Genomic DNA, 8,747 nt, shown 5'->3' with positions numbered 1-8,747 from the left:
ACTCAGGGAACTATTACTATTACATTTTGTAAGTAGCCACACCAATTGGAGAGGCCCAACCATTCCCCAGACCCACATAAAGTTTATAATGTTTGTCTCTGTGTGTGTGTGTGTGTGTGTATTGGTTTGCGGAATTTTGCCGCCTCGGCAGCTACGGCAGCCCCGCCCGCTCTCAATGTTGTTGAGCTGAGGTGAGGCGGTGCCAGGGTGTCCACATACAGTGCGTCCTAATTAGGGGCCGTCTCACACTCGGGACACAAGGTTCATTCCGTCGGGCCTGTTGCCATCGTCACATGCGAGGCCAGGTGGCTCGAGAATGGCTGGGATGTTAGCGCTGACGGAGGATGTCATTGAAGCAGGCGTGGTGAGATAGGCGGCCAGTACTCTTAGAACACGACAGCCTGTGGTGTCCAAGGCTATAGATATAGATAGTCTATTATTTATATGTCTTTCCTATTAGGCGCATATGACTCTCGTAAACCGAACGGTCCATTACGGTTTACGACGCATAAAGAAGCCATTACTTATATTGTAGCCCATCACCTTGAGATTACATACTTAGTTAAAAAGTGCTTTGATCTGAGGACATTGATTTAAGGTGTAATTCCCGTGTCTAGGATTATCAAGGGAATATACCTACTTTATACACCGTGGGCTGGTAAAACCCTACATATTTTAAATGTATATTCTTGACTGCATTTAGAGCCTAAAATGTCTTACAAAATTTTCTGAAATCGGTCTTGTTATAGAGATAATGACAATACTTGTGTTTTTTTTATTATAAAATAACCAAGTGAAAAACATCTTTTTGGCTGCGATACGACCACTATGTGACTTGGTTTAGACATACCATACATACGCACAGGCATTAAAGTTTTAAAAGAAACTCGCATTTTTTTCTGCAAATAAACAATGACGTATTCGTTTAAATGTTTTTTTTTTCACTAAAAAAAAACCCGAATTTGACCAAAAGCCATTAAAATTTTTTGCTCCTTATAACCTCAGGATCTCGGGAATGCGTAGTTAAAATCTGTCGTGTTACTCGACGGTGTATACTTAGGCTTTATTTCATTGTTGTAAAGACTTGAGTCTCCTCCTGTGAGACTGCAGTCCCACCGGCAGAGAGCTCGCCGATGTCGAAGGTCCAAGTTCCATCGTGGCTTCCACTTCTTAACAAGTTTATTAGTGAGAAACTGAAGTATGACACGATAGGCGATAAAATTTCAATTCAAGTATTTGTACTTACCGACACCCTCACAACCCAAGGGTTTGCCCTTGGGCAGTGAGGCTGTCGGTCCACTGAACCGGAGCGGAGCGGAGTACCCCACATCTGCTGTATAGTGTAGGTACCCAATCAGCATGAGTAGTTAAGATAAGTTGATCGTTGTCAGTTTTGTGACGACAAGAGGCAACAGGAGTGGTCATTTCTCCATACAAACGTACTCGACTGTTTCCTCCGTGGTTTTTGAAGCTAGAGAAATTATTGTTTGATATTTTTGTTTTTTAAGCCGCGCACTTCTAATATTCGCCAAAACGGCCTAATTTACTAGGCCGCAAAGGGAAGCATGGTATTCAAAACCGACATCAATTAGCTTAAGAAGCAAAACAGTCCGATATAGATAATTTAATTACCATTTAGGTCTTAAAATTTCGTTACATTTGGATTTGGTTAAGTTTTGGACGAGGAAACATCAGTGCCGGATTAAGATATTTTGATGCCCTAAGCATTTCTAGACCATGGTGCCCCCTCATCAAGATTACATTGAATTTTCTTAGTAAATTGAGTGACGTTTATTGCCGCATTACTGCTGAGAATACACTTTCAATCCGTCACATCATTTTATCACGGAAATTGACAGTACTGCAGCAGTAATGTAACAGTAGGTAAGGTCAAATGTAAGCAAATTCGAAGACCGTGTTTCGCATAAGGCCGGAAGCCAAGCCAACCAATATCGAAGTGTAAGCGAAGACGTAAGACAGGCCGTACTCCGCACAGGGTTTTGCAACCTCTAGAGCTTTCCTGCGAAGCTCATTCATGTGAGGGCAAAGGCCTTCAGTAGGGGCTTAGCCATGTCTTAAATAGCAAATTATTGACCTGACTTGACGTTTCAAGGACGGCGTGGTCTCGGAGAAGACTGGGTAAAGTCGACATCATTATCTTGACGTTGGAGGTAATTTTGGAACTTAATCAAACGCGATTAAGTCCCGTTTTCTTAAATAATAATGTGTCACAATTACCTAGGCCAATAAAATTAAAGTAATTCGAAAACTGTACGTCCGTTGGAAAAATTGTTCTAATTATGACTAAAATTGATAATATATCTGTACCCCTAGTGTAAATAAATTCGATTTCGAAACGTGACGTACGCGTTTGCGTTTAGTCTCATTTTGTATTGGATTTAGAAAGAGCGCGCCAAGCGGGACGTTTTGGAAACTCAAAATCCTATACAAAACGCGTTCGTCACGTTATGATGTCGATCAAATTTACACTAGGGGTACTGAGGATCCGAAATGTAATTTAACTATGTTCTTGCAATAAAATTTATTGATTGATTGAAGATACCTTAATATGTATTCGTAGTAAATTGTAAAAAAAAGATCGATTTTTTTTATTTTTGGTAAAATCATGTAATAATCCGAATACGCCTTACCAGTGTCTGATCCACCAAGTGCTATGGTTTGGCAATCCAAAGGAAAAAAATATCTCCTAAGTATCCCAAAAGGTATGCACACCTCTTGGGATGGAGCAAACTCGGATTACACGCATTTAAGCCCAAATGAAAGTATTAAAACAATTTCCAGCTTGCTGGGAATTAATTATTATTTATTATTATTTTTCGATCTAATTTGATTGGCCTGAATCATGAAACTTTAAATCAGTGTTTTTAAAAGCAAAGGCTGAGCTTTCCATAAGGCTGAACGCGCGGCGCGTTCGATCGGCGCTTACGGATAGGCCAAAGGTTGAGCTGGAAGAAAGCCAGGCTTGAATTTGACCAATGACGAGGTAAGAATGGCTGGACGTCCGGAGCGTCCGATCGCGGGGCGTTATCATACAATACAACCAACGGCGAGGTGTGAGCAAAGCAGAAGGCCCAGCTGCGAGAGAGGACTTCGATTTGGATCCATAGCCAAGTGAAAGTGAGGCAGTTTGCATAAAGTAGAAGGCCTAGCGTCGCATAAGACTTAACGCCGAACTGCAAAAGAGTGGCTTGAAATCGAACCTATGTAATCACGGTTCTCCTACTGCTCAGCCTTTGGCTTACCTCGAAAGCGCAACTTGATAAGATAGGTACTTTTGGTTTTCGGCCTTCGCGGGGCCCTTTATAACACTTTGAAAATTAGGTTGCAGGATCGCGTCTTTGCAGAAACTCGGCCTGGCCGATACGTCTGGTGTGCAAGGGAGCAAAATTCGCTACAAAATCGGTAATCAAAAAAATAATCGTCGAGAAAATCAGTTGGCCACAAGCCCGACGGTAAGATTTTTTGACCATGAGCTTTGAGGGCCTCCGCGTAAGGTTGGAGATGTGCTTACGTGTCCTCACTCTCTTACGACCCTTCGTTATTAGATGGGTAGACACATACCAAAAAGTTTCGTGTACATAAGTACTACACTACGACTGCGATGCTGATGCAGCCTGTGCGTTTTTTTTTCCTACGATTTTGGTGCCCCCCCAGACGTGGTGCCCTAAGCAAGTGCTTATTTTGCTTAATGGTTAATCCGGCACTGGGAAACATTCGAGTAGAAACGTCGTTTATTAAGATTTTTACGCAGAATTTTTATTCTAATCGAAATAAACGTGAATTTTAACATGTCGTTTAGTTATCGATCTTTCAATCAATCATTCTTCGAACTGGGCCGTTGGTTGTAATCTAGCGGAGCGGGGAAAGAGGTTGATTTGATTCTCACATCTCCGTTTTGCTCCGCCTCAGTGTACAGGCCTCTGGTTGAGTTTATTAAGTAGGAAAATGTTTAGAATTGGAAGCTGTTTATTAGGATTTTCAGGGAAATATCGTTAAGGGATAATCCTTATTAGCAAGTCTTTCATCTCGTTCAGCTCGAATTTAATTGAAATTTTGCAATAAATTACCCATAGAAAGAATAATAAGTTCTTTCAAGAAAATAAAATGTACATTTATTTTACATTTTTAAAATGTTTACATCTCTAGGTCGGGTATGCTTGAAACAATTTCAAGGGGAAATTAGTTTTAGGCAAAAATTTAATTAATGGTACAAGTTTTAATCGCTGACTGTACTTTTCTTTCCACAGGCAACTAATACTCATCGAGCCAATTCTAAAAACCCCAAACACAATTAGTTTGCGTTGTTTTATCACAGAGTTCCTATGGCCACCTTCTGTCTCCATCATCAGATCAGCTCGATGGTACCATAATATTGCAGTGTCACCCGACTTACATATGTATGCAAATTTTCAGCTTCATTGGAAGACGGTAAGGCCTACTTGCACCATCCCACTAACCCGGGGTTAAAACGTTAAATCGTAAACCCAGTGTCAAATTGTACAGGTAACCATGGTAACTCCAGGTTTAACCGGTTAACCCTGGGTTAGCGGGTTAAATACAGCTCAAGATTTTACTCGTACAGTCACGTCTGAAAACATCGACACGATCGAAGTACCAAAAATATGTATACGACTGACGATACGACCTTATGGCCCATATATTGGAGTAGTGTATACATATTTCTGGCACTATGTCCGTATCGATATTTTCAGACGTACTAACATATATACATAGTTTTATTACATTGCAAGTTAAGTAAAATATTGTATTCAAAATTATAACATTATTTCTGGCTTAGGCATAAAATTGTTTCACTGCAAAATTTATTTTTTCGTGACTACTTACGTGATTAGCTCAGGCATGACTTTTACTTCATTTCGCGTGCACCAACCAGGGTGAGTGATCTTGAAGGTCGTATCAACATAAGAATAATCCGTAAAATATTGTTACATCTGAATCGTAGTCGGAGTTTACAAAATATGCAACTCAATGTTTTCTGAAAAATTGTTACTCTAGATATGAGCAAGAGAAACACTCAGGATTCCAAACAAATTTTTTTTTTTTTTTTTAATATTATAGGACATTATTACACAAATTGACTAAGTCCCACAGTAAGCTTAATAAGGCTTGTGTTGAGGGTACTTACACAACGATATATATAATATATAAATATTTATAAATACTTAAATACTTAGAAAACACCCATGACTCAGGAACAAATATTCATGCTCATCTCACGAATAAATGCCCTTACCAGGATTTGAACCCGGGACCATCGGCTTCATAGGCAGGGTCACTACCCACTAGGCCAGACAGGTCGTCAAAAATATATAACGTCGGAAGGATCGAGGGGAAGAGGAGTTTGAGTATGTTATCTTGTTCCGCTAGGAAATACATGTGAAAAGTAAACGGTTTGAGTAAACATTCAGGCCAATTCGAGTTTTTGAAGTGAAAACTTCTTTAGCGGCGCTGTGCACTTTTTGTGATGACGAAAAAATGATTAACTCGCGTCAGGTCACGTGACCGTCAGATTGAAAATTCGTAAGCGGACACGTGACATCATGGTGACGTGCAAATTGAATGTCGTCGAAGCCTGGTTACTTTTGAAAAATCGTATCTCATTCACGTGTGACATTTTATTTTCTTCATAACCAAAGTGATGTTATAACGGTAAAGAGGTTTAATCTTTGTTAATTGTGTTGCATTGTATCTTTGTGTTGTTGGGTGTCCATAATTATTAGATACTCAAATTTTTCCTTACCAATAAGTTAAATAACAGAAAAGAAGCGTGATTGTTTTACTAAATATGATATGATAGTGAACGATTCATTAACATTTACTGATTGTGTAGGCTGTAGTCCTGCTCGCGTCTCATGAATTACTCTGTATATGTTATAGGTATATTTACACTAAAATTCGCGTTTCAAAATATCTTCCACACTCAAATTTATTTACGTAGGTATAATAGAGAATTATCTTTTTTTCATAAAACTGCTAGGTATTCAATTTCTCCAAAATATCAAAAATGCACAACGTTAATATTCAAGTTTTCACTTCTGATGCACTCCCGGAGTGCAACCCGTTCTTTTTTTTATTCGATCCGTTTCCGATATAACACTGACTTGATCACAGTCAAAAGTGATGTTTTTGGTTGAAGAAATGTCACTTTTAACACTGACAGATCAGTATCATATCGGAACCAGATCGAATAACTATAACTCGAATTGGTCTGTAAGTGTTTACAGAGTCTGCATGAATTGTACAAACGTTTCACCATAAGTAAACAAAGTTTGTATTTACAAACATGTTATTCGTAAATTTAATTATCATTTTTGATGGCGGTTCCGTCGAGCAGGTTATGATTGATACGCTTTTACTTAATTTCACTCTGTATTTTTACCTGCTAATTGGAAGGGATTTTATTTAAAACTTTTGCTGTTTTTGACAATATTATAAATTACTTTGTAAATGGGATTTTATGTTTAATTTATTAAAAATAACAAAACAAACTTAATGAAAATAACAATAATCTAAACTAATTGAAAAAAAATTGACAAAATATCTATGTATACACATATTTACAAGTAATAAATGGGAGCTAGCTCGGCGCCGGAGGCTGGTTGGCATTGGTTGGTTGGTTCCCTTCGGTCGTGTTTTAATTTATCGCCACTTGTTTCGAATTTCCTATTTTTCGCACTTGTATCGTAATGTACTATTACAAAATTGGATGTAGAACGAAGGGAATATCAATATCCAGAGAGGAAAATGGGGACTATGTTTGTATGGAGAACCGGTCATCCCTTTTCCTTTTAATAGTTTAATATGCTTCGGCACATGATTATTTGAGACAATATACACGCATTGTATTTCCATTACCTTAAGCAGAGAACACGGTGGCTTCGAAAGAGTCTCGGGTCATGTGGAAATAAAGCTCTTCACATAATGTTGTGTAATTCTCCTTTTTCCGAAAGTGTCCGCGAAATGTCCAAATGCACAATTGCCCAGAGTATGCAGTATTCTCTTCATCAGCTATTATGGCAGCCAGGGCCAATATTTTGATTTTATTATTTATTTCTATATCGACTTGCTTCCCATCGAACCAATTTTTTCAATATGATTGACATTTGTGACATTTGTCATGAACAGTCCGTTATTTGGACGGCTCGGTGAGCTCGGACAGCCCGGCCCGGCCTGTCTCGCGCTCGGAGACTCAACGATAGTGTCAACGCATAGAGATACTATAATATAGAGATGATGGCCCGGTCGCCCCGGCCCCGGAACGGTCCGGCGACGGTGGCGCTCCTGAAAGTCCGTGTGACGGCTCGCTCCGGTCCGCCCCGGCCCGGTCCTGGCACTGTGTAGCGTGAGTCATCCTTTACTGCGCTGTATGGCGATGCCAAAACGCTGGGCAAAGAAGAAACCAGCCCTCTGGTCACCCGTAACACCAAGGATGTGCTTCGTAAGTTCCCTGAATATACGGGTCCGTGCATTAAGGCCGTTTGAGCCGTTTGGGGTGGAGACCCTCGGGAGATCTCCTCCCCAAACGCCTCAAACGTGCAACCAGAATCAACGGTTGCATATTTGCGCCGTTTGAGATGCTCGGCCACTTCGGCGGCTGCTCCAGCCTTGTTTGAGGTCCCTGGAAAGTGGGACGGTGCAAGTGTGTACAACTTTGTTGTTAAAAATAGACGATATATTATAAATAAGTTTTTGGCAAAAAAAACATTTTTGGTACAAGCTTTTATCGCTGACTGTACGAATCCCGTGTCTTTTTTAGCTTCTGTCATCTCAATTTATTTTTATTTTCGTTTTAGTCGAATTGTCATTAATTAAAATGCCCTCGAGCAAGACTGTTCGTAAAAACTCTCAACAAAGTTCAGGCAACTTTGATTTTTATAACAATGTTTTCGTAAAAGTTATAAAAGTAAACTTTCACCATACCATTCATTATTTCACTCTCGGTCGCACCTGGGGAGCAATAAACTCCTAAATAATGTGTTATTTGTAAGTATTGTGGTGGGAGGTATATTTAACATGGTTTGTTTTTGGTTTCGTGTTATTGAACTCGAAGTAACGCTGTGTAATATGCACTTATACAGCCCCTAAGTATTTTAGGTGAATATATTCGTCGCGCTAAAAGGGCTTCTAAAATTAGTACGATAAGGACAAATGCAGCTCAGGCGTGAAATCCTGCGTAATAATCTCAAACATCGAGGTATCGTACTCGATTGTTTCCTCCTCTAAAACTGGACCAATCGTAACGAAATCTTGATATCTATGGTAATTAAATTATCTGTGTCCGAATGTTTTTGTTTTTGGGCTAATTGATATCAGTTTTGAAAACCATGCTTTTCTTTGCGGCCTAATGAATTAGGCTGTTTTTGCGATGTTTGAAGTGCTCTAGCGCTTTGAATAAATGCAAAAAACAGTCCGACTCAGGTATTAGGAATATGGCATCCGTTAGCTCGTTGGGTGGACGACATTCGGAAGACTGCGGGTCACTTCTGGATGAGATTGGCTCGGGACCGGGATAAGTGGCGTACTGGAAGAGAGGCCTATGCTCAGCAGCGTATGAAAACATGTAAATGTATTATTGTATAGCAGCTGTCCACGCGGACGCACCGCTCACTCAAGTAGGAGAGAGACAGATGTCGAACGCTGCCGAACGCGGAGGCCGATTGTGCCTCTTTGTCGCTCGTTGCGCGCTCTCGCTTGCACTTCAAGCC

The 8,747-nt window shown here is 40.0% G+C and overlaps 1 protein-coding gene across 1 annotated transcript in view; it reads left to right on the top strand.

Annotated features, from left to right (window-relative positions):
• The window catches only part of LOC133519531 (gastrin/cholecystokinin type B receptor-like), a 142,969-nt gene that overhangs the window by 81,962 nt on the left and 52,260 nt on the right, over window positions 1-8,747 (top strand). The gene's annotated exons all lie outside the window — the stretch shown is intronic.

Source organism: Cydia pomonella, chromosome 7 (assembly GCF_033807575.1).
Source record: "Cydia pomonella isolate Wapato2018A chromosome 7, ilCydPomo1, whole genome shotgun sequence".
Lineage (NCBI taxonomy): Eukaryota > Metazoa > Arthropoda > Insecta > Lepidoptera > Tortricidae > Cydia > Cydia pomonella.
Note: the sequence above shows the minus strand (reverse complement) of the source record. Positions and strands in the feature narration are given on the sequence as shown.